At 38.3% G+C, this 27303-nt stretch overlaps 1 long non-coding RNA gene across 1 annotated transcript in view; it reads left to right on the forward strand.

Annotated features, from left to right (window-relative positions):
• LOC127493038 (uncharacterized) overlaps positions 1-27303 on the forward strand; it is a 76460-nt gene that overhangs the window by 27154 nt on the left and 22003 nt on the right. The window lies entirely within an intron of this gene.

The raw sequence follows: 27303 nt of genomic DNA on the forward strand, positions 1-27303 counted from the left end.
ACATATTCATTAGAACATTGTATTTCTTATATGAGAATAATAGTTATTATATACAATTATTTTGAGTGAATTATAAGGTACCTAGCGTATAGCACATGCTAACTAAATTGTAGAAATAATAAAACATTAGCAATGAGTATATTTCTCTTATTATCATTCTAATCATGATGTCCAGATGCTTTGTGTTGCTTTACATTGCATTGTTTCTGAAGTTCGTTTTGTTTGGATCTTTGTCATTAAATGTATTTCCATGGCTTGGAAGTATCACCCTGAGTCAGTTGACAAGTCATTTTACCCTGTTTATTTACTTCAAGGTAACTAGAACTATCCACTTGCTAACCCATTCCTACATGGATGGCATGTACTTGTTCATTACTTTGTTCCCATATTCTTAGATTCCTTAATTTCCAATCTACTTAAGCCTATATTATGGGAATTGCTCTAATTTTAAGGTGGTTTATGGTATTATATATCTTGTAGTCCTCACTGCTCCAAAATCAAACATTTACTTCAGGCTCCTTGTTGCCAGCTATTCCTAGGAAGTTACGATGATCCAAGTGTTCATACAAAGCGCTGTGATTCCTAATCAATGGGATTAGGCCTCTTCTCATGCCCTTGCAAGAACAGTTCCAAGAAAGGATCTGTGGGTTTCATTCTTTTCTTACTGCAGGTAAAGTTCATTTTTCTGTTTTTCAGTTTTTCATCGCTCTCTGTTGCAAGTGCCTCCTTTCTAAAATACCCATATTCAGACTCTAGAGAGTACAATAGTAGCAGCCAACTGGTGTGACCAGATGTCACTTGCTTAGGAATCCTCAAATCTGTTTACTGAGGCTTCTATTTTGCTTAGTGGCCTCAGCCTTTGATTTCCTGCTTCTCTGGAATTCTTAGTTTTCTGCGAATGTTTAGGCTTTTATGCATGATGTCTTCCTTTCTGAATTGTTCTTCTAGTTGTCATTCCTCACTACCCTAAAAACAATGATACCCTAATACAATGATACATGTATAGTATACTTAAAATAATAGCAAATACTTCTGTGGTGCTTACAAGGGCAGGATCTAAGGATTTCCCACTGGATCAATCTTCTGACATAAACTCTCTAATTCTTACTATTTGACTTATACAGAGATATGAGCTGTTCCCTTTGTGATTAGCCAGGGATTTAGCTTGAAAAAAGGGGCATGCCTTGTTTCATATAATCAGGTAGGCTTTTTGTGCACTCGTTCCCTCCCACCCTCTAAGGCTCAGGCTCAGTAAGAAAGTACTGTAGTCCAAGGGGTTTAAATAATAGAAATTTATTTCTCACAGTTCTGGAGATGGAAAATCTAAGATCAAGGTGTCAGTCTATATCTGGTGTTCCTTGCTTGAAAATAGTTATTCTCTTGCTGTGTACACACGCACACACACACACACACACAAACACAAAAAGAGAGAGAGAGAAAGATTGAGATTCAGAAACCCGGCTCTCTGATGTCTCTTCTTAGAAGGGGACTGAATCAAATTTGAAGACCCCATTTTCATATCTTGATACAAACCTAATACTTTTAAAGTCCTCATCTCCACATGTCATCACATTGGGAGTAAAGGATTCAACAGCTGAAATTTGAGGGGATAGTTAAGTGCATAGCAAAGAGACAGTTTGTAAAATTCAGAATAAAAGAGGAGGGCAAGAGAGATTTTGTTAGCATAAAGCATATCAACTGTGTGCCATGAGAAGAAATAACAACTTGTGGCTGGTGCTGTGGCTCACTTGGCTAATCTTCCGCCTGCGATGCCAGCACCCTGGGTTCTAGTCCCCGTTGAGGCATCGGGTATTGGTCTTCATTGCTCCTCTTCCAGTCCAGCTCTCTGCTGTGGCCCAGGAGGGCAGCAGAGGATGGCCCAAGTGCTTAGGTCCCTGCACCCACATGGGAGACTGGGAGGAAGCACCCGGCTCCTGGCTTCAGATTGGCATAGTGCCGGCCGTGGCGGCCATTAGGGAGTGAACCAACGGAAGGAAGACCTTTCTCTCTGTCTCTCTCTCACTATCTATAACTCTACCTGTCAAATTAAAAAAAAAAGAAATAACTACTTGTGAAAGAATTAGTTTTATACACATTTCAAAATAGAAGAAAAAAGGAGGGACTACTTTTTCCAGATATTCTTTTAAATACTATACCTGTAAAATTACTCAGTCTTCACAAAAACTCTATTCTGGGTACTATTCCTGTCCATCTTTTATAAATGAGGAAACTGAGAAATGGGGATTTTAAAAACTTCTCCAGTGTATCCCAGCTGGTAATGCTCTATGTCAAAATCTTGACCGGCACCGTGGCTCACTAGGCTAATCCTCCGCCTAGTGGCGCCGGCACACCGGGTTCTAGTCCCAGTTGGGGCGCTGGATTCTGTCCCGGTTGCCCCTCTTCCAGGCCAGCTCTCTGCTGTGGCCTGGGAGTGCAGTGGAGGATGGCCCAAGTGCTTGGGCCCTGCACCCCATGGGAGACCAGGAGAAGCACCTGGCTCCTGCCATCAGATCAGCGCGGTGCGCCGGCCGCGGCGGCCATTGTGGGGTGAACCAACGGCAAAGGAAGACCTTTCTCTCTGTCTCTCTCTCTCACTGTCCAGTCTGCCTGTCAAAAAAAAAATTTGGACCCTTGGTGTAGCTTTAGCTCCCATAGAGTCAGTTGATGCTTCAGAGCTTTGCCTTGAACATCTAAATTCAGCTTTCTTTGGTGATGCATAAAACCTTAAAGTCGCTGACAGCTCTATACGTGGATCCCATCGGAGCCAAAGCAGTAGCAAAGTAGCAGAGCAGCTGCAGGGAAAGAAAGGTAGATATGCATGAGTGTTAGTTGAGGGAGCCAGGTGAGATGGACATTCCAGAGTGTCCAAAGAGGACTTCATGAATTGATCTATAGGAAAAGGAGATCTACACCATCCTCAGGCTTCTTATTTACCAACAGTGAGATTAGCTTTCTTTTTTTTTAACTTTTATTTAATGAATATAAATTTCCAAAGTACGATTTATGGATTACAATGGCTTCCCCCCCAATACCGTCCCTCCCACCCACAACCCTCCCCTTTCCCACTCCCTCTCCCCTTCCATTCACATCAAGATTCATTTTTGATTATCTTAATATACAGAAGATCAGCTTAGTATACATTAAGTAAGGATTTCAACAGTTTGCTCCCACACAGAAACATAAAGTGAAAAATAATAGATGATTTTTTTAAATGATGATGTAATCAGATCAGACCTATTGTCATGTTTAATCCCAGTGAGAGTCAAGTTGGGAGTTGATAATTTCTTTTTTTTTTTTTTTACAGAGGATCAGTTTAGTATGCATTAAGTAAAGATTTCAACAGTTTGCACCCCCATAGAAACACAAAGTGAAATATATTGTTTGAGTACTCGTTATAGCATTAAATCTCAATGTACAGCACATTAAGGACAGAGATCCTACATGAGGAGTAAGTGCACAGTGACTCCTGTTGTTGACTTTACCAATTGACACTCCTGTCTATGGCATCAGTAATCTCCCTATGCTCCAGTCATGAGTTTCCAAGGCTATGGAAGCCCTCTGAGTTCTCCGATTCTTATCTTGTTTAGACAAGGTCATAGTCAAAGTGGAGGTTCTCTCCTCCCTTCAGAGAAAGGTACCTCCTTCTTTGAAGACCTGTTCTTTCCACTGGGATCTCACTCACAGAGATCTTTTGCCAGAGTGTCTTGGCTTTCCATGCCTGAAATACTCTCATGGGCTTTTCAGCCAGATCCGAATGCCTTTAGGGCTGATTCTGAGGCCAGAGTGCTATTTAGGACATCTGCCATTCTATGAGTCTGCCGAGTATCTCACTTCCCATGTTGGATCACTCTCCCCTTTATTTATTCTATCGGTTAGTGTTAGCAGGTACTAGACTTGTTTATGTGCTCCCTTTGACTCTTAGTCCTTTCATTATGATCAATTGTGAACAGAAATTGATGACTTGGATTAGTGAGATGGCATTGGTACATGCCACCTTGATGGGATTGAATTGGAATCCCCTGGTATGTTTCTAACTCTACCATTTGGGGCAAGTCAGCTTGAGCATGTCCCAAATTATACATCTCTTCCCTCTCTTATTCCCACTCTTATGTTTAACAGGGATCACATTTCAGTTAATTTCAACACTTAAGAATAACTGTGTATTAATTACAGAATTAAACCAGTCATATTAAGTAGAACAGACAAAAAAAACTACTAAGAGGGATAATGTATTAAGTTGTTCATTAACAGTCAGGGCTATGCTGATCAAGTCACCGTTTCCCATAGTGTCCATTTCACTTCAGGAGGTTTCCTTTTTGGTGTTCTTAGAAATGTAATATACCTTCCTGTCTTTCTAGGCATTGTAAGTGCCAGTAGGAGTTTCATAGATTCAGTGCTCCTTTCTTAGGATCCCTGCACTATGTTTTGAAAATGAAATTTTTGTTCCTTACTAGTGATGTCTCAGTGAGGGCTTGCTGGGTGTATTTCTGTTGTAGCAGCTCCCCTGATCTACACAGGTGATTTCAACTAAGGCCTTTCCAGGACTGTGACTCAAGACAATAAGAATAAACTAGGTGTGCTGATTAACTTCATGTGTCAATTTGACTGAGCCACTGTGTGTTCAAGTATTTGATTAAACATTACTCCAACTGTGTCTGTGAGTGTGTGTCTGGATGAGATTAATATTTGAATCACTAGTGTGAGTAGACCAGATTGTCTTCCCCGTGTGGATGGGCCTCAATCTGTTGATTGCCTGAAGAGAAAAAAAGTTGACCAAGAAACAGTTGGCTTCCTCAGCCTGTGGTCTTTAAGCTGGGATATTTATCTTCTCCTACTTTCAGACTCATATTTAAACTGGAACATATAGCATTTACTTTCCTTATTCTCAAGCCTTTGGATTCCTGAATCTCTAGCTTACAGATATTAGAATTTCTCAGCCTACAGAAACATAAGCCAATATCTTATAATCAATTACCTCTATCTCTCACATCTAACATTCCTATCTATTGATCTATCTATATATGATTTATCATCTATCTCCTCTCATTCATATAATAATCCATGTCTCCAGATACAATTTATTTCTCCAGATATTGGTAATGAGTGGTTCTAGAGAAACAGAATTTTAAGTTCTTCTAGTTTTATAACTACTCTGGGGTGTCTAAAATGATTGTCCACTGTGATTAAATTTAAAGATAATAATTACTATTTCCAGTGATAAAGAGAACCCTGATGGTCAATGGCATGATCTGGAAACAGAAATATGCAAAATATCTCCACTGAATACTCCTGTTCAAGCCCCATTTGGTAAGGATGAGTGATGGTATAAACAGTACTTTTCAAACATTTTTCTTTTCTTAGTTTTATTTTTAGTTGGCAAATACTAATTGAATATATTTATGGAGTATATATGTGCAATGATTGAGGTAAATTAGTTAGCATATCCATCACCTCAAGTACTATTTCTTTGGGATGAGAATATTTAAAATCTTCTTTTAGCCATTTTGAGCATTAATAAATATAATATGATTGACTCATTGTTCCCATTATTGAAAAACAAGCTAGTGAGAGAAAATGATGACCTTAGGGGTTTGAATTCCCAGCTTAAGTGTAGCACAAATGACCTGGAAATTTCTGTGTGTGTCCTGAAGGAGACTTATCTCCTGTAGCCAAAGGACCAAGATTGCTTAAAACCAAATACATAATCTTGTCTAGAAACTAGCTGAATTACAAGGGAAGGTGAACTCTGCTTTGCAGGATATTCTCTGTTAACATGGGAGTAGATTGGAGAAAATGGGATACTAAAAGTTGAAATAGGGAGACATGATGAGACCTTGATAAAGCTGACAGCAATGAGTCCCTAAATTCTGATGAATCTTCTCTTCCCATGCATTGATCTTCCAGCCACTCCTCTTTGCTTCTAGACCTGTAAAATGACTCAAGATCCCCAAAGTTAAGGTACAAAATGCATCAATTGAAGAAGTATATTATAATGCAAGAGAACTTCTGAGTGTTCTGATTTATATAGACAGAATTCCAGAGAAAGACCATGAGTAGACATGCATATTCAGGGTCGGGTAATAATGGTGGGAAAAATATAATATTGAATCATACTGAATTCATTAGTATGGGCTTTACAAAGCAGAAATTCTGTATTTAATATTTGAGCATTGCAAGTAAGAAGAGGCCCTCCCTGACATTTTAGTTGGTTGGCTAAAATATGGACCAAAAGATGTATCATGTGAGTGAACTGGAGGTGCTGGAACCAGCTGGATTTTATGTAGCAAGAGTCACAGGTTTACGGAGAATGTATTGTTGGCATGGATTTTTCAAGACCTGTTTGACCACACTGAAGGATCCTAAAGATCTGCCTTTCACCATTATGGTGACAAATTTGTGAGTAGAGCACTAGCATTCCTGAGCTTTGTGGTTGTTTTTCTGTGTGGGCCAGACCTGACAACAGGAATTATAGTCACTGAATTGGGAAGCCCAAATAGGAGTAATTGGATTCCCAGCATGGCAAAGCCAACAGTAGGACTCAGCCATTAAATGCAAAATGGGCATGGCTACCATAATGTATAGCAGAGTCAAAGTAGCAGTCAAATAGACTGAAATGCAGACCTTATGGTGCTAGCTAGTTGATCACTGTGTTTTTAGAAATGGAATATGGGATGGGCACTGCGGTGTAGCAGGTAAATCCACCACCTGCAGTACCAGCATCCCATATGGGTAATGGTCCGAGCCCTGGCTGCTCCACTTCCAATCCAGCTCTCTGCTATGATCTAGGAATGCCGTAGAAGATGGCCCATGTCCTTGGGCCCCTGCACCAGCACAAGAGACCTGGAAGAAACTCCTGGCTCCTGGCTTCAGACAGGCACAGCTCTGGCCATTGCGGCCATCTGGGGAGTGAACCAGCAAGTGGAAGACCTCTCTCGCTCTCTCTGCCTCTAGCTCTCTATAACTCAGCCTTTAAAATAATTAATTAAAAGAAATGGAATAGATAAAAATCTACTAAATTAATAATTGATTTTTATAAGCAGAAAAGTTCTAGGTCAAGTGAACTGAAATCTAAATTGAATCATAAAAACAGAATATCACAACCTCACAGTGAATTCCCAGATCAGTCCCAGGACCCCTTGATCAGGTCTCCTTGAAGAAGGATGATGGTATATTGTCAAAAATTATTATGATAATCCTTCTCCCAGCCTTCCTCAAAGAAATCTTCAGTCTTTTATCAGGATTCCTGTGCATGGGGTTGAAAAGGAAACAATCAGATCTTTTGGAGACTACTGGACAAAAGCCTTGAGTTGATACTAATACCAGGAGGTCCAAAAGTTCACTCTGGCTTTCCTGTCAGGAGCTTTCAGACATAAGATTATACTTTGAATTTTAACTCAGGTCCATCTCAGACTGACCCCTGTGGTTCCCAAACCCATCGTATTGTTATTTCCACAGTTCTAGAATACATAATCGGCATAGCTATACTCAGCATTTGTTAAAATTGGGGGTTATTATTTCCCAGACTGTGGTATAATGCTATTATAGAAAAGTCCAAGTGGAATCCACTACAACTTTCTTTGCTTAGGAACATAGTAAGCCAGCAGCAATGCCACATTTTTTAAGGAATTGCAGAGGTTAGTGAAACCATCTGTGACCTGAAAGAGGCAAAGAATGGGATTCTCAGCATAACCTGATTCAACCTGCCTAGTTGACCTCTGCAGAAGACAGGTGGATGTTGGTGAATGAATGGATTTTCCTAAGCTTAGACAAGTGGTGACTCCAGCTGCATTTGCTGTATGAGATATCATTTCATTACGTGAGCAAATGAACACCTTGTGTGCAGCTATTTATCTGGCAAATAACTTTTTATCCATACATGTTGGTAAAAAAAACCACCAAAACCAATTTGCTTTCAGCTTGGAAGGCCAGACATACATACCCTTTAAGGGTATGTGAACTCTTGCCCTATGTCAACTTTTAGTTCACAGGGAACTCGATCACATTTCCTGTCAACAAAATGTCATGATTACATTGTTGACATTATGTTGTCTGACTATAGTGAGCAAGAATAGTAACTACTCTATACTCATGGGTAAGGCAATTGCATTATACAGGGTGGGAAATAAAGTTTCAGGGTTCAATGGGATGGGACATGCTGAGGCATCCCTTCTAAGGTGAAACATAATTTGTTGCATCTGACTCCTCTTAGAACCAATAAAAGGGGCCCAGCATCTGATGGGCTTGTTTGGATCCCAGAAGCAGCATATTCCTGATTTTGGTGTGTTACTCTGCCCATTTATTGATGACTTAAACAGCTAGTTTTTAGTGGTCTCAGAAGAAAAGAAGGCCCTGCTGTAGGTCCAGGTAGCTAAGAAAGATGCATTTTGCTTGAGTCATATGGTCCAGGAGATCTGATGATGCTTGAAGTGTTGGGCAGAGAGAGATACTGTACTACTGTTTGGAGCCTCTGGTAGACTCCTACAGATTTGCAGAGTTTTTAGGTAAATCCCTGCCATTCTTATTCATATAACCACTCTCTTTTGATCAATATGTCTTGCTTTACTACTGGATCTTAGTAAAGACTGCAGACTTGACTTAACCGTGAGTCACCAGGTTACCATATGAGCTGAGCTTCCCCTCATAAACTGCTATTTTTCTCAGAAAGCTGTAAAATTGAGTGTACACAGCAGCACTGCATCATCGAAGGCAAATGGTAAATAGGTGATCAGGGGATACAAGTAAGTTATACAGAGATGTGGTCCAGATGCCTATGCTCCCCACTCCTGTAATGCCACCTTCTCTTTCCCAGCATTCACCTATGGCCTTTCAGGGAGTTCTCTATGGCTAACTGACAGAGGAATTAAGGTCTTGAGCCTGATTTACAGCCAGTTCTACATGATATTCAGGAGCTACATGTAGTGAACAGTTCTAGAACTGTAGCCTCTTTCTGAGAAATCCTGATGGACTATGGTGAAGGGAAACTCCCAACAGTAAGCAGTAAGCGGTACTTCATGTACCAGTAAGCAGAACTTCATGCAGTATTCCTGTTTTTCTACATTGCTCACAAAGAGAAGTGGCCGTGTATGCAACTATATCCTTTTTTATGATCTGTGGTCAAAGATTTGGCTGGATGGTCAGGGATTTAAAAGGAACATGATTTTAAAATTGGTTATAAGGCATTTGAGGAAATTATTTGTCTATGAATCTCTCTGTATGGACAAAAAACACAAATATATTTGTGTCCCCTATGAATCTTCACAAAAGGGTGACCTTTAACCAGGTGGATATGATGATCTGTACTGTGAATAACAGCCAACTTCTTACCCCAACCACCTTTGCATTTTCCCATGGACTCATCAACACATTTGACATCATGGCAGGCATGCGGGTTATGTGTGAACTCAGCCACATGGACTTCTATTTACTGAGATCAGTCTGTCTATGGCCACTACTTAGTGCCCAATTTGCCAGCAGCAAAGTTTCACCCAGTATGGCACTATTCCCCAAGGTGAGCAACCCTGGTGGCAGGTTGATTACACTGGATTGCTTCTATCATGGAAAGGGGCACTATTTTCCTGAAATAGACATTCTGGATATGAGTTTCCATTCCCTGCATTCAGTGCTTCTGCCAAAACTATCATCTATAGAGTTACAGAATCCTGAACGGCCATTATGGTGTTCATACATCCTCGCGTCTGGTCAATGAACTGATTTCACAGCAAAACAAATGCAACAAATGAGTCAGTTTTTCTGGAATTCAAACATGTCCCCCACCTCTTGAAGCAGTTGATACAATGGTGGAATGACCTTTTGAAGATAGTGCCATCTAGGTGGCAGTACTCTGCAGGGTTTTGGCAAAGTTCTCCAGATGACTTTGTATGCTTTGTGTACTTTGTTTGACACATCTGCTATGTGTTGCTCTTTTTCAAGTATCTAGGACTCATGGGTCCAGGAATCAAGAGTGGAAATGACAGTGGCACTACTCACCATTACTCATAAAAACCCACCAGAAATTTTTTTTCTTTAAGTTCCCATGGCCCGTGCTCTGCAGGACTATATGCCTTAGTACCGAAAATAATTCTTCCTTCAGAAGACACAGTGACACCATTCAGCTGGAAGTTATAAAAGTCAGTTGAGGAAAGGTACCAAATAAATGAGCTATCAATGCATCTCCAAGACCCAGAAAAACAACAAACCAAATCCTAAATTGGTAGGAGGAAAGAACCAATTAAAATTAGAGAGTAAATAAACAAAATTGAAACAGAAAACAAGATCAGTGAAAAGAAAGCTGTTTTTTTTTAAGATAAAATTGATCAACATTGGCCCAAATAACCCAAAAAATGAGGGAGAAGATCCAAATTAATAAACTCAGAGATGAAAAAGGAAACGTAGCAGCAGGTGCCACTGAAATAAAATCATCAAGAATTTTACTACAAAGAGCTGTATGGCAACAAATTGAAAAACCTAGAAGAAATGGATAGATTCCTAGATACATACAATCTAACAAAATTGAGTCATGAAGAGATAGAAGATCTAAACAGACCATATAACCAAGACTAAAACTGAATCAGTAATAAAGACCTTCCCAAGAAAGAAAAGCCCAGGGCTGAACAGCTTTACTGCTGAATTCCTCCAGACATTTAAGGAACAGGCAATTTCAGCTCTTCTCAAGCTACTCAAACAATTGAAAGGTTGGGAATCCTCCTGAACTCCTTTGACGAAGCCTGCATCGCCTGAATTCCTAAATCAGAAAAAGATACAACAGAGAGAGAAAACTATAGAAAATATTCCTGATGAACATAGATGCAGAAATCTTCAAAAAAATTAGCTAATCAAATCCAACATAACACCAGAAAGAGCATTCATCTGGACCAAGTGAGATTTCTCCCTGATATGTAGGGATGGTTCAGAATTCACAAATCAATAAATGTGATACATCACATTAAGAAACTGAAGAACAAAAATCATGTGGTTATCTCAATAGATGCAGAAAAAGCAATTGATAAAATGCAATATACTTTCATGATGAAAACCTTTAGCAAATTGAGTATAGAAGAAACATTCCTCAACACAATCAAAGCAATTCATGACAAACCTACAGCCAGCATCCTGTTGAATGAGGAAAAGCTAGAAGCATTTCCCCTAAGATTCAAACCAGGCATGGATGGCCATTCTCACCATTGCTTGTTAATATAGTCCTGAAAGCCTTATCCAGAGCCATTAGGCAAGAAGAAGAAATCAGAGGGATACAAATTGGGAAGGAGGAAGCCAAACTATCCCTATTTGCAGATGACATGATTCTATATATAGGGGATCCAAAAGACTCCACTAAGAGGTTATTAGAGCTCATAGAAAAGCTTGGTAAAAGTAGCAGGGTACAAAATCAACATGCAAGAATCAACAACCTTTGTATACACAGCTGTAAAAAAATGAAATCATATTTTGCAATAAGATGGATGCAACTGTATACCATTACACTTAGTGAAATAAGGCAGTCCCAAAAAAACAAATATCATATGTTTTCCCTGACCTGAGGTAACATAGTACCTAAAATGTAATTTTTAGGGGTGAATGGACATTTTCAGATTTGATTATTATTAAAGCTCTTTTCTGTTGAGGAACAATGTTTTCTTTCCTCATACTATTTGTTTTACTCTTTTACTTAGTGCAGGGTTAACTATATCATCATTAAGTAAACTGAAAATAGATCTTTGTAAAAATTAAGAGTAGGATTGTGAGAAGGAGGAGTAAGAAATATTGGAGCTTGGGTGGGAAGGTGGGTTGGTGGCAGGTTGGGAGGAGCATAACTATGTTCCTAAATCTATATATATGCAACAAATGAAGCTTGTATAACTTAAATAAAATAAAGAAATAAGTGCCAACTGATACTTTGGACTCCTCATGCCTCTGAATTAATAGGAAAAGAATGGGTTACTATGCTGATTTGTTCATAACTACAAATGGAAAACTGAAATGCTAACAAACAATGGAAATAAGAGTATACATGGATTGGAAGTTGAGCATTTGGAACTTGAAATGGCACCCATATGGGATGCCAGCACTGCAGGCGGCAGCTTCACCCACTACACCACAGCACCATCCCCAATACAGGAGATGTCTTAATATTACCATATGAAGAAAACTACAATAACACAATGAAGAAAGGACTACTAATTGTCCAGGCTTTTCAGTAATAACAGCTTGGGCCAATTTACTAGGTAAAGAACCATGGCCAGCTAAGGTGATTACTAAAGGCAAAGGTAGTGAAAAACAGTGGTTACAAATGCCAGTTACAACCATATGATCACTTATGGAAATACTGGTTAGAGCACATGATAAGTTACAGAAACTGTATATTATATATAATCTTTATTCTCTTAATCTCTTATAATGTAACATATGATGTGTTAACATTACATCAGAGTGTTATTTAAGTGTTATTATTTTATATCATAGAAACTAAGTTATGAGACACCAAGAAGAGTAAACATCATTCATAGACTTTACCCTGTCTTCCTAAAAAGGAGTTAGTGCATTTTTTTCTTGTATGCAGTATAGTTGTATGATGTTTGACAGAATTATGACCTGTTAGTCTTTATTTGGGGATTAAGTGTGGTTTAAGGATATGTATATGGGTCCAGCTTGACAAGGGGTGTATTTTTTTTTTTTTGTTAAGTTTATACATGAACTTTACTAGGCTACAAGATGCTCAGATATTTGGTTAAAAATGATTCTAGATGTACTGCAAAAGAAACAGTCAGGAGAGTGAAGAGACAACCGACAGAATGGGAAAAAATATTTGCAAACTATGCAACAGATAAAGGGTTAATAACCAGAATCTACAAAGAGATCAAGAAACTCCACAAAAACAAAACCAACAACCCACTTAAGAGATGGGCCAAGGACCTCAATAGACATTTTTCAAAAGAGGAAATCCAAGTGGCCAACAGGCACATGAAAAAATGTTCAAGGTCATTAGCAATCAGGGAAATGCAAATCAAAAGCACAATGAGGTTTCACCTCACCCCGGTTAGAATGGCTCACATGCAGAAATCTACCAACAACAGATGCTGGCGAGGTTGTGGGGAAAAAGGGACACTAACCCACTGTTGGTGGGAATGCAAACTGGTCAAGCCACTATGGAGGTCAGTCTGGAGATTCCTCAGAAACCTGAAGATAACCCTACCGTTCAACCCAGCCATCCCACTCCTTGGAATTTACCCAAAGGAATTTAAATTGGCAAACAAAAAAGCGGTCTGCACCCTAATGTTTATTGCAGCTCAATTCACAATAGCCAAGACCTGGAACCAACCTAAATGCCCATCAACGGTAGACTGGATAAGAAATTATGGGATATGTACTCTTTAGAATACTATACCGCAGTAAGAAACAATGAAATCCAGTCATTTGCAACAAAATGGAGGAATCTGGAACACATCATGCTGAGTGAAGTAAGCCAGTCCCAAAGGGACAAATACCATATGTTCTCCCTGATCGGTGACAACTGACTGAACACCAAAAAGGAAACCTCCTGAAGTGAAATGGTCACTATGGGAAACGGTGACTTGATCAGCATAGCCCTGACTGTTAATGAACAACTTAATACATTATCCCTCTTAGTAGTTTTTTTGTCTGTTCTACTTAATATGACTGGTTTAATTCTGTAATTAATACACAGTTATTCTTAAGTGTTGAAATTAACTGAAATGTGATCCCTGTTAAACATAAGAGTGGGAATAAGAGAGGGAAGAGATGTATAATTTGGGACATGCTCAAGCTGACTTGCCCCAAATGGTAGAGTTGGAAACATACCAGGGGATTCCAATTCAATCCCATCAAGGTGGCATGTACCAATGCCATCTCACTAGTCCAAGTCATCAATTTCTGTTCACAATTGATCATAATGAAAGGACTAAGAGTCAAAGGGAGCACATAAACAAGTCTAGTACCTGCTAACACTAACCGATAGAATAAATAAAGGGGAGAGTGATCCAACATGGGAAGCGAGATACTCAGCAGACTCATAGAATGGCAGATGTCCTAAATAGCACTCTGGCCTCAGAATCAGCCCTAAAGGCATTCGGATCTGGCTGAAAAGCCCATGAGAGTATTTCAGGCATGGAAAGCCAAGACACTCTGGCAAAAAGATCTCTGTGAGTGAGATCCCAGTGGAAAGAACAGGTCTTCAAAGAAGGAGGTACCTTTCTCTGAAGGGAGGAGAGAACCTCCACTTTGACTATGACCTTGTCTAAACAAGATAAGAGTTGGAGAACTCAGAGGGCTTCCATAGCCTTGGAAACTCATGACTGGAGCATAGGGAGATTACTGATGCCATAGGCAGGAATGTCAATTGGTAAAGTCAACAACAGGAGTCACTGTGCACTTACTCCTCATGTAGGATCTCTGTCCTTAATGTGCTGTGCATTGAGATTTAATGCTATAACGAGTACTCAAACAATATATTTCACTTTGTATTTCTATGGGGGTGCAAACTGTTGAAATCTTTACTTAATGCATACTAAACTGATCTTCTGTAAAAAAAAAAAAAAAAAAAAGAAATTATCAACTCCCAACTTGACTCTCACTGGGATTAAACATGACAATAGGTCTGATCTGATTTCATCATCATTTAAAAAAAATCATCTATTATTTTTCACTTTATGTTTCTGTGTGGGAGCAAACTGTTGAAATCCTTACTTAATGTATACTAAGCTGATCTTCTGTATATTAAGATAATTGAAAATGAATCTTGATGTGAAATGAAGGGGAGAGGGAGTGGGAAAGGGGAGGGTTGTGGGTGGGAGGGACGTTATGGGGGGGAAGCCATTGTAATCAATATTCTGTACTTTGGAAATTTATATTCATTAAATAAAAGTTAAAAAAAATGATTCTAGATGGAGCTAATTTGTCCTAAATGTGGGAAACTTCATTTAATCCTTTGAAAGCCTAAATAGAATGAAAGGTTGAGCAAGAAAGAATTTGCTTCCTTTGTCTTCAGGCAGGGAGTTTGGTCTTTCCATGCCTTTGGATGCAAACATGAACTGGAACTTAAGCTGTCCTGGTTTTCAGGTTTTCGGACTCAGACTAATACTACACTATCCACTTTCCTGGATCTCCAGCTTGTACATCTTAAGACCTCTCAGTCTTATACACATGTGAACCAATTCCTATAAGTCTGTCTACTTATCTATTTATTTCTATATCATATATCAATTTTCCATCATTTATCTATATTTCTCCTGTTGGTTCTGTTTCTCTGGAGAACCCTGGCAAACACCTAGACTAGAAAAACTGACTACTCCCCTAACTCTTCTTGCTCCATCCTGTGCCTCTTCATTCTGTTAATGATATTGTCACCACCTCCTAATCTCTTAAGCTGGAACAGTTTATCTTCAGCATCCTTAACATAACATGATAGTCTAAGTACACCTCTTTCCTGTCCTACCCTGAGAATTTTACTCCTAAATTATATTTTTCAGTCTCTAATATTATATACTTCCCCAGATCAGACACTCACCACCTATTCTTTTACTATTTTAGGAGTTTCCTAATTAACTGTACATGTGCCTTTATATTCCTTCCATCAGTCAGTCCTCCACATTATAGCCAGAGTGATCTGTTTAAAACATCAATTGTTTATTCATTGTTGTTTTAAAAATAAAATGTTTCAAAGAAGTCAGGAATATAAAAATAATCTTGTGTATTTTCTTACATAGTACTATTCATGGCAACCTGCAACTATTCCTACAAGTCAGAGTTTTCAACTGGTATAATTTTTATATAAAGGACTTTGCATAATGTTTCTTGAGTGCAGCTATAGTGGCATTGAATTTTCCCAAAACATTCATCATACCATCAATCTTAAAGGATCAAAAAGGATTCTTGGCTGGCGCCACAGCTCAATAGGCTAATCCTCCGCCTGCGGCACTGGCACACCAGGTTCCAGTCCCAGTCTGGGTGCTGGATTCTGTCCCGATTGCTCCTCTTCCAGTCCAGCTCTCTGCTGTGGCCCGGGAGTGCAGTGGAGGATGGCCCAAATCCTTGGGCCCTGCACCCGTGTGGAGACCAGGAGAAGCACCTGGTTCCTGGCTTTGGATCAGTGTGGTGCGCTGGCCGCAGCAGCCATTGGGGGGTGAACTTACGGAAAAGGAAGACCTTTCTCTCTGTCTCTCTCTCTCACTGTCCACTCTGCCTGTCAAAAAAAAAAAAAAAAAGGATTATTGGATAGATGCATTAGTCATTCCATTTTTGGTACTGCAACCTATTTTTGTTTTCTATTGTTGCATGCCCATTTAGTACAAATTTTATGGCTTAAAACAACATAGACATTTTATTATTCCATATTGTTTAGGTATAATTTCAATGGGTCCTTGACTTAGTATCTTGCAAGGCTGAATCAAAGCATTAAGCCAGCTGTGTTCTCTGAGATTCAAATAGTGATTCCTGTGGTGGTTGGTAGTATTCATTTCCTTGTGGCTGTAGGACTCATGGCAGCTAGCTTCTTCAAAGCCAACTAAGAGCGAATGAGTCTGCCAGCAAAATGGAGTCTATATCACATTATATAATCAAGAGTGATATTTCATCACTTTTGACATATCCCTCTAGAAGCACATGAATCTAAGGAGGGGGGATATCACAAAGAGGTGAGCACTAGGATTTGAATATCATGAGGGGCATCCTAGAACCTGTCATGTCTGCCATAAATTAAAGTTCTAATCTTAACATTTTCCTTTCTAACAGATTCTTGGAGATACTCTTCATTGTCTGTTGTGCACAGTTTTAGATGAGAGATCAACGGTTTTGTTTTGCTTTGTTTCCCCTCTTGTTTCTTTCAGGATTTTTTCTATCTTTTGTTCTCAGTAGTTTAATGCACTTACACAAGGTTTCCTTTTATTTTAGCTTGGGGTTCATTGAAAGTTCCTGAGGTTGTATATTTTTGCTTTTCATAAAATTTTAGAGGTATTTCTGTCAATAATTATTTCGAGATTTTCTCTGCTACATTATCTTTCTCCTTCTGGGACTCTAATTACACAATGTTTAGACTCCAAAATTATCTCACAAGTGACAGATGGCTGGGCTCAATTTTTTAAACATTTTTCTTTTATTTATAATAACTTTTGATAGTCTCAATATTTAGAGTCCGTTTATTCTTCACTATTTATTCTGCCATTAAACCCAACTAATGCAAACTTTTTAAAATTGCAAGTTTTTATCAGATCTAAAATGTATTTCTATTTGTCTTTTATACGGTCTAATTTTTATTCCTTTTTTAGTGTATTTACCTATAATTTCTTATATATATTTCCAGTAATTATTTCAAAGCATTATTCTCTTAATTTTGATATCTGGGCTGCTTGTACACCAGTTAAGAGAATCAAATTATCTCACAGGGTGAATTTAAACATCAAAGAGGGGGATTCAAAATGGCTGAATAGGAAAAAGATATGCTGATATTGACCAGAGAAGACTGCAGAAGAAAAGCTGAGGCAATGCATTCTCAGGGGAGCATTGTAGAGAAATTTGCAGTGGAAATTCTGCAGAAAGAAGAGGTACACTGTGGAGCAGCATGGAAAGTGCAGAAGTACAGCAGTGAGTGGGGTCACCAACCATGACTCCCACAGTTGAAGGCTGGAGGAGATACTATCTTCTGAGAGCAAGATGAGAACAGACTGCAGCAGTCCATGCCACTGGTGATACTGAGGGAGGGCTTTGCAGCCCACACTGACGTTGAGTCTGGCCTAGATCCCTAGTGGGGAGCAGGATACCCACCTAATCGAGTGAAGGAAAAGCACATTTCTTTCCCTCTATTCCCCCACAAAGGCATGCAGTGACTAGCAGGGAGAAGGCACCATCTTGATGATACTTGAGGCTGTGGCTGCTCTTGCACATGTGTGTCACCAGGAGATTTTACCAGAGGGAAAATCTATATTCCCTACCGACTTGGGGAGTGTTGTAAGGGGCTGGGCAGCTACTTAGGACTGTGAGGTGCTCCCATCCTCTCAACCTATCACAGGCTCCAGGGCTCAAACTGCCAAGGCTAGAGAAGTCTCAGAGCTCCCTGACTGCCTGGGATGGGTCACTGCAGAGGGTTCCATGCTCACACTGATGACTGCAAGATCCTTTGTGCAGTTCATGTGCCAGCATGGGTTGAGGTTGTACCCATTGAGGGCTAACCACAGGCATTGATCACTTTTGAAGAGAGGAGGTAAGGTTGTGATTAGGCCAACAGACTATTCATACCCTCCACCCTGCTGACAATAGAGATCTACCACACCCAACTTGGGTGTCACCCTGGATTCTAGCTCCACACTTGAGCAATGACCAGAGCTACCTGGCCACACCCAGCATACACTTCTGGGTATTTACCGAAGGAGCAGACACTCCACTAAACCACAGAAATTTACTTTGAAGATAAAAAAAAATCACAGGAGAAAAACCAACAAGTATTTCTACAAATGCCTAAAAATAAATGCAGAAATACAAGAAACAAGAACAAGGAAGAGAATATGACTCCGCAAAAGGAACACAACAACATTCAATATAAAATGTAAAGATGAAGATATTGATGAAATGCTTCAAAATTCAAAAGAATGATCATAAACTCAGAAACAGAGAAACAAATTCATGAGATAAAGAAATAAATACATGATATGAATGAAGAATTTTGATGAGGGATTGCGATAATGAAGAAAAAATCAAACTGAAATATTGGAAATGAAGTTTTCAATATATTAAATATAAAAAACAGTGGAAAGCCTAAAAACAGCCTTAATGAGGCAGAAGAAAGAATATCTGAGATACAAGACTAATCATTAAATATATCAGACAAAAAAGAAAAAATAGAAAAAATGAAAGTAGTGTTTGAGATTTATGGGATACTGTCAAATGACCAAACATATGTGTTTTAGAAGTACCTGAAGGCATGGAAAGAGAGAACGGATTAGAAGGCCTATTCAGCAACATAATAGAAAAATTCCCTAATTTGGAGAAATAAGGGGACATCCAAGCACAGAAAACACATAGCACCCCTAACAGACAAGATCAGAAAAATCTTCATTATGATATATTACAGTCAAACTTTCAAAAGTAAAACAAAGATTCTAAAATGTGCATGAGAGATATGTCTGGTTACTTTCAGAGGATCCAAAATTAGACTAACAGCTGATTTCTAATGGAAAACTCTATCGTCTAGGATAGAATTGAGAGACATAGTCCAACTCATAAAAGACCAGTGTCAACCCAGAATACTGTACAGCAAAGTTCTTGTTTATAAATGAAAGGAAAATAAAAATCTTTCAAAACAAACATAAATTGAAATAAATTTTCACTGCTTGTCTAGCCTTACAAATGTTTCTCAAGGATGTACTACACAAAGAAGCATAATTATAGTCATCATTATGAAAGAATGTGAAGGCAGAAAATCTCCTAGTAAGAGTACAAAGGAAATCCAAAGCAAACAATGGCAATATGTATGGGAAAATGGTAGGGCCAAATTGTTAATGATAATAATGAAAATGACATAAATTCACCCATTAAAATATACAAACTAGCTGAGTGGACTAAAAAACAAGACCCATATATCCGCTGCAGATACACACAGACCGAAAGTGAAAGAATGGAAAAAGATATTCCATGCTAACAGAAAGCAGATGTAGTCATCCTAGCATCAGATAAAATAGAATTTAACACAAAAACTGTTAAAAGAGACAAAGATTGGAATTAACTAATGATTAAGGGATCAATTACACAGGATGATGTGGCTATAATAAGTATATATGCACCCATTGCCAGGGCACCTGGCTATATAAAAAAAATCTTAATAGCTCTAAAGGTAGACATATACTTATCCAATACAGTAGTAAAGGGGAACTTCAACACCCCATGTTTATCAACAGACAGTCAATGACACAGCACAACAACAACAAAAACAGAGCTTATCTAAACTATGGACCAAATGAAACTAAACGATAGCTATAGAACATTTCATCCCACAGTTGAAGAATGCACATTCTTTCATCAGTGCATGTAACTTTCTCTTGGAGACCATATGGTAGGCCATAAAGCAAGTCTCATAAAGCAAGATTCAAAAAAATTGAAATCACACTATGAATCTTTTTCAAACAACTTAAGAATCTCTAGAAAATGTAAAAACATATAGAAACTGAAAAACACACTTCTGAATGAACAGAGGGTCATAAATAAATCAAAAGAGAAATAAAAAATTCCTAGAAATGAATGAAGATATCAATAAAACATATCACAATCTAGGGGAAACAGCAAAAGCAGTTTTAGGAGATTTTATAGAAATTGGTGCCTACATCAAGAAATCAGAAAGGCATCAAAGAAATGAGCTATCTGTGCAACACAATGACCTAGAATAACAACAGCAAGCCAAATTAAAAATTAATAGTGGGATTAAAAAGGAGATATAGCAATGGATAACACAAAAATTTAAAAAATCATTAGAAATTACTGAAAACAGCTATGTGTCAACAAATTGGAAATTTAGAAGAAATGGATAGATTTTTAGATACATGCAATCTACCAAAACTGAGGAATGGAGACATAGAAAACCTAAATAGACCAAACACCAAGATGGATATTGAATTAGTAATAAAGACCCTCATAACAAAGAAAATACCAAGAATGAATGGCTTCGCTGCAGAATTTTCAGACTTTTAAAGAAGAACTAATTCCAATTCTTCTCAAATTATTGAAAAAATTGAAAGGGGAGGAATCCTCCCAAACTCTTTCTATGAGGCCAGCATCATCTTAACTCCAAAACCAAAAAAAGATCAGCAAATAAAAAGAACTATAGACTCATATCTCTGATGAACATAGTTGCCAAAATCCTCAGCAAAATACTAGCTAATCAAATCCAATAAGATATCAGAAAGATTATTCACCCAGACCAAATGAGATTTATCCCTGGTATGCAGGGATGGTTTAAGATAATCTAATCAATAAATATGGTATATCACATTAACAAATTAAAGAATAAAAACCATATGGTTATTTCAGTGGATGCAGTGAAAGCATTTGATAAAATACACATCCTTTCAAGAAGAAAACCTCAGTAATTTGGGTATAGAAGGCACATACCTCAAAACAGTCCAGGCAATTTATGACAAGCCCAGAGCCAGCATCATATTGAATGGGGAGAAGTTATAAGGATGTCCACTAAGATCCAGAACCAGACAAGGATGCCCCCTTTCACCATTATTATTCTATATAGTTATGGAAGGTGTAGCCAGAACCATTTGGGCAAGAAAAGGAAATCAAAGGGATATGAATTGGAGAGGAGGAAATCTTACTATCCCTCTTTTCAGATGACATGATTGTATATATAGGGGAACCAAAGGACTCCACTGAAAGACTATTGGAACTTAAAAGAGTGTTTGGTAAAGTTGCAGGATACAGCATCAGCACACAAAAATCAATGGGTTTTGTATATAAACACATAACCATGGCTGAGAAAGAAATTGTAAGTTTAGTACCAGTCACAATAGCTATAAAAAATTAAGTACTTAGGAATAAATTTAGCCAATTAGGTTGAAAGATCACTACAGTGAAAATTACAAAACATTAAAGAAAAAAATTTAAGAAGACACACCAAAAATTCTTCCATGTTTATGGATTTAAGAATTAATATCATCAAAATGTTCATACTATTGAAAACATTTGACAAATTCAAGGATATCCCAAACCAAATATCATTCTTCTCAGATCAAGAAACAATGTATTAAGGCCGGCGCCGCGGCTCACTAGGCTAATCCTCCGCCTTGCGGCGCCGGCACACCGGGTTCTAGTCCCGGTCGGGGCGCCGGATTCTGTCCCGGTTGCCCCTCTTCCAGGCCAGCTCTCTGCTGTGGCCCAGGAGTGCAGTGGAGGATGGCCCAGGTGCTTGGGTCCTGCACCCCATGGGAGACCAGGAAAAGCACCTGGCTCCTGGCTCCTGCCATCGGATCAGCGCGGTGCGCCGGCCGCAGCGCGCCGGCCGCGGCGGCCATTGGAGGGTGAACCAACGGCAAAGGAAGACCTTTCTCTCTGTCTCTCTCTCACTGTCCACTCTGCCTGTCAAAAAATAAAAAAAAAAAATAAAAAAAAAATAAGAAACAATGTATTAAAAATTCATATGGAAACACAAGAGACCCAAAATAGTTAAAGCAATCTGAAACAGGAAAAACAAAGCTGATTTCAAGACATACTACAAGGAAGTTATCATCAAAACAGGCTGGTACTGGCACAAAAATAGACATATAGGCCAATGGAACAGAATAGAAACATCAGAAATTAATCCACATATTTACAGACAACTAATCTTTGACAATATTGCTAAGATGTTCCCTGGAGCAAGGACATCTCTTCAACAAATGGTGCTAGAAAAACTGGATCTTCACATGCAGAATTATGAAACCAGACCCCAACCTTATACCTAATATAAAAATCAACCCAAAATTATTCAAGGATATAAATCTACAACCTCATACCATCAAATTACTAGAGAAAAACATCAGAGAAACTCTGCAAGACATTGGCATAGGCAAAGTTTTATTAGATAAAACCCCAGAGGCACAAGCAATCAAAGCAAAACCAGACAAATGGGATTATATCAATCTAAGAGGCTTCTACACGGAAAAGTAGCACTCAACAAAGTGAAGAGGAAACCAACAGAATGGGAGAAAATATTTGCAAACTATGCAACTGATAAAGTATTAATATTCAGAATTTATAAAGATCTCAAGAAACAGAACAACAAGAAACAATCTAGTTAAGAAATGAACAAAGAACTTGTACAGGAAATTTTCGAAAGGTGAAATTGAAATGGCCAACAGACACATGAAAAATTGCTCAGGATCACTAGCCATCAGGGAAATGGAAATAAAAACCCAATGATGTGTCACCTCTTCCCAGTTAAAATGGCTCTTATACAGAAATCAATAAACGATGAACGCTGGTGAGGCTCTGAGGGAAAAGTACTCTAATACACTATTGGTGGTAATGTAAAGTAGTGTAGCCATTGTGGAAAGAGGTATGAAGATACCCCAGAAAGCTGAAAACAGACTTATCATATGACCCAGTCATCCCACTCCTGGGAATTTACCCAAGTGAAATTAAATCAGCATATGAAAGAGTAATATGTACTCCCAATGTTTATTGCAGCTCAATTCACAATAGCTAAGATATGGAATCAACCCAGATGTCCATCAACTGACAATTACATAAAAATCTGGTATATATACATGATAAAATACATCTGTCTTTTGCAACAAAATGTATGCAACTGGAGGCCATTATGCTTAGTTAAATAAACCAGAGCCAAAACCACAAATATCACATGCTTTCTCTGATTTGTGGTTGGTAATATATAGAACAAATATATATATTGAAATTGACATCTTGGGATATGATTAATGTTTATAGCCCTTTTCTGTATTCCTGTTGAACAGGTCTTTCCACTTTTAATTTATTGAACTCTTTATTTAGTGGAGCATTAAGCCTGTAATTATAAGATAAATTAAAATATGCAGAAGTTACAAAAGGAGGAAGAGAAGGGAGAGAGGGAGAGGAGAGAGGTATTATTATATTCTTGGAATTGTGACTGATCTACTTAAAATCTGTTCTTATATTAATTAATTTAAAACATTGTAAGATTTGTACAATGAAACTATGCTAAGAGAAGATTTTGAAAAAACTGGTGCAGAGTTTGGGGTTGTAAAGTACCATAAACAAAACAAGACACAATTACATAGGCAAGGAATAATAATAAGCTATGAAGTGGTTTGACTCTGGTAATGTATACAGTTGTGAAGACATAAACAAACATGTGTCTCTCTGACCAAAATTGTGTCACTATATTGAGATATTACTATATTGGGGGATGAAAAACATGCATATGTGTGGTGGTTGGGGTTGGAAAGAGTAAAGTGAGTTAAATTTTGATCTTCCATACTGAGACAGGTGCTTCACAACTTCTTTTTTTCACTTAGAGCATTCACTGAAAATATTTGCCTGGTGCATGGCTGCACTAGAGATATTTAGTGTTCCAGATGGGACTACTGTTATTAGACACAGGATTCCATTCATATGGGATGTCACCAAACAATGAGCCTCAAGCAGGAGGCTTTCTCAGAGGAAAGCTTTATTTATTTGTGACAAGGAGACAGTTGTAAGGTATAATTTCTGAAAAGATACTGCCTCTCTGATTAGCAGATTGCCAGAGCTTGAATAGCAATGGTTAGGGGAATGTCCAGGTTATAGAAAAGGGAGAAGAGTCCTTAATATTTGCAATATACATATTTTATATTTGTGTATTAAAAATTATGACTCAAATTGGTTTCTTGCACCTTGTTTGTTTCTTTCCTTGTTTGTGGTAGCCTGGTCCCCTCTAAGTACAACATTGCTGTATAAGGTTTCTTGGAGCATCTTCTGAAAAACAAGCTTGAGAAAGTAGATTCTTCGCCTGTGTTCCATTTTTACCTAAATCCTACACTCTTGATTACATTGCTTGCTATTTAAGATAATCTGGTATGACTAGTTGTCTCTTTATGTGCATATATAGATGTGATTATTGAAATCTTAAGACAGCTAATTTGGCTACATGTGTGACAAGGAAAGTTAATGTATTAAAAGGAAAATGATAGAGTCATACACCACATAATGATGTTTCAGTTAACGAAAGACTGCATATACAAAGGTGGACCCATAATGTTATAAAGAAGCTAAAAAGTTTCTATTACCTTTGTGACATTATAGCCAGTATAACATAAATACAGTACAAAGGGCGGCATCGTGACACTGTGGGTTAAGCCGCCACCTGCAACATTTGAGTCCCCCTGCTCCACTTCCAATCCTGTTCCCTGTTAATGTGCCTGGAAAAGCAGTAGAAGGTGGCCCATGTGCTTGGGCCCCCTGTACCCACGTGGGAGACCCAGATGAAGTTCTTTGTTCTTGCTTCAAACTGGCCCAGCCCAGCCATTGTAGCCATTTGGGGAGTGAACCAGTACATGGAGGATTCATTCTCTTTCTCTCTCTCTCTTTCTCTCTCTCTCTTTCTCTCCCTCTCTTCCTCTATCCCCCCTCAACTCTGCTTTACAAATGAAATAATCAAATTTTAAAAAGAAAAACTTCATTGCACAATGTATTACATGTTTGTGACATAATTAAACTTACTCGGCTGCCAATTGTATATAAGTATAGCACATACATCTATATAATACTTAATAAACAACTGTGCTGCTGGCTTATGTATTGAATATAATCTTATAGATTTAATATACTTTTTATCATTGTTTTAGAGTATTCCACCTCTACTTATAAAAAGCAGGTTTACTGTAAAGCAGGATACTGTGTTATGCTGGCAGAAGCCTCATCTATCTCATGTTTATCATGTGCCCTGATTGCATCAAGAGGGCACATCAAGTGATTGACCTACTCTATCTCAGTTTATGGACATATACTCCACAATGATCACACAATGAAGAAATTGACTAATGTCACATTTCTAAGAATGAATGTTGTTAAGTGATATATGACTGAACATTAAAATATATTGAATTATCCATTTCTTCTCCATTTATTCTCATTGATGATGTGATTAGAGGAGTTATGCCCCTAAAGAAATGTCCGTTCTCTAAGTCCCTGGACTGTGAACATAGTTATGGGGTATCATACCCGTGGATATTTTGTCTTCAATGGCAATAAACACTTTGCAGATAATTTTAAGGTTAGTAAATAAGGAGACTATATTGGATTATTTGAGTGGATCCAGTATAATAATATGGCTCCTTTAAAAGCAAATGTAGGAGAGGGAGTCATATTTGAATTTTGAGAAGGACTTCTTGACACCATTGCTGGGTTGCAGATTGTAGGGATCACAGGAGCAGAAATGCAGATGACATTTAGGACCTGAGAGCAGCTCCCTGTCAGCAAGAAAACAGGGACCTCAGGTCCTACAACTAAAAGTAACTGAATTCTTCCAACAGTGAATGAGTACAGAAGAGGAACCCGAGCCCCAGAAGTATAGCCCCAACCAGCCCTCTGATTTTAGCCAACTGATAAGTCTAAACAATTTTAAAAGGCTGTACTGGATTTCTGATCTACATAAACACATATAACAGATGTAATGTTTTAAGCAACTATATTCATGGTAATTTGTGATGCTTTAGTAGATAACTAATACAAGGGGATAAAGATAACATTTTTACTGTGTTGATCAAGATTTGACTTTTTCTTTAATGACTCCAACATTCAGAATATGCTAGCTTCTGTGATAAACAATCCCATGCTTTTCTTGCTTTACTACCATAAAAGATTTACATCTCTCATAGCTAACAATCTAATTGAACTTTTAACAATGAATTCAATCTATGTAGTGATTTATAGACCACGCTGTAATCTCTTGGGACTTAGCATCTTCTGCAGGTGTTTTTCAGAATCAAGCTTAGAAGTGATAAGCATCACTTTACTAACATTCAATTAAACAAAGGCATCTTCACAAACCTTGATGCAAAGGGCAAGGGGAGGTTCATCTAGCTTTTTGGTGTTTAATTTAGGAAGTGAAAGCGCATTTGGAAGCAGCCAGTTTTTTTCTTCCTACAGTCTTGGGATCTGAGGGTACAAGGTAATAACATCTGAGAATTGACATATTTTCCCAATTTTTACCAAAAATAAGACTAACATATTCTAGGAAAAACATTTGGAGCATGACAATATTTTGATATTGTATTCCCTTTAAGTAAATCACGAATGCTTTGCAACTCCACAGTCTTTTATATCCTGTCTTGTAAATAGGTACCTCACACATTCAAATTCCCTTATTTGCTTTTTTAAAATATTTATCTGTTTATTTGAAAGGCAGAGTTACTGAGAGAGAGAGAGAATCTTCTACCTACTGATTCACTCCTCAAATGGCCACACAACAGCCTGGGCAGGGTCAGGCCACAGCCAGAAACCAAGAGCTTGCTCTGGGTCTCTGATGTGGGTGCAAAGGACCAAATGCTCAGGCTGTTTTGCTTTGCCCTCCCAGGCACATCAGCAGGGATCTGGATCAGAAGTGGAGCAGCCAGGACATGATCTGGCTTCCATATGGTATGTCAGCATTGCAGGTGATAACTTTCTCTGCTATGTCACATTGCTGGCCACATCTTATTGGCTCTTAAACATAGTTGATTTTGTCAAGCTAGACCCAAACTCACCGATGGGAGAATAGTAAGTGTCTCAGAAAGGGGAGTGAGTGAGAGGGAAATGCATTTGAAAAAAAGAAAAGAGGGATTCTTTTCGATTGGAAAGATTACTGTGGAC

Source organism: Oryctolagus cuniculus, chromosome 1 (genome assembly GCF_964237555.1).
Source record: "Oryctolagus cuniculus chromosome 1, mOryCun1.1, whole genome shotgun sequence".
NCBI classification, from domain to species: domain Eukaryota; kingdom Metazoa; phylum Chordata; class Mammalia; order Lagomorpha; family Leporidae; genus Oryctolagus; species Oryctolagus cuniculus.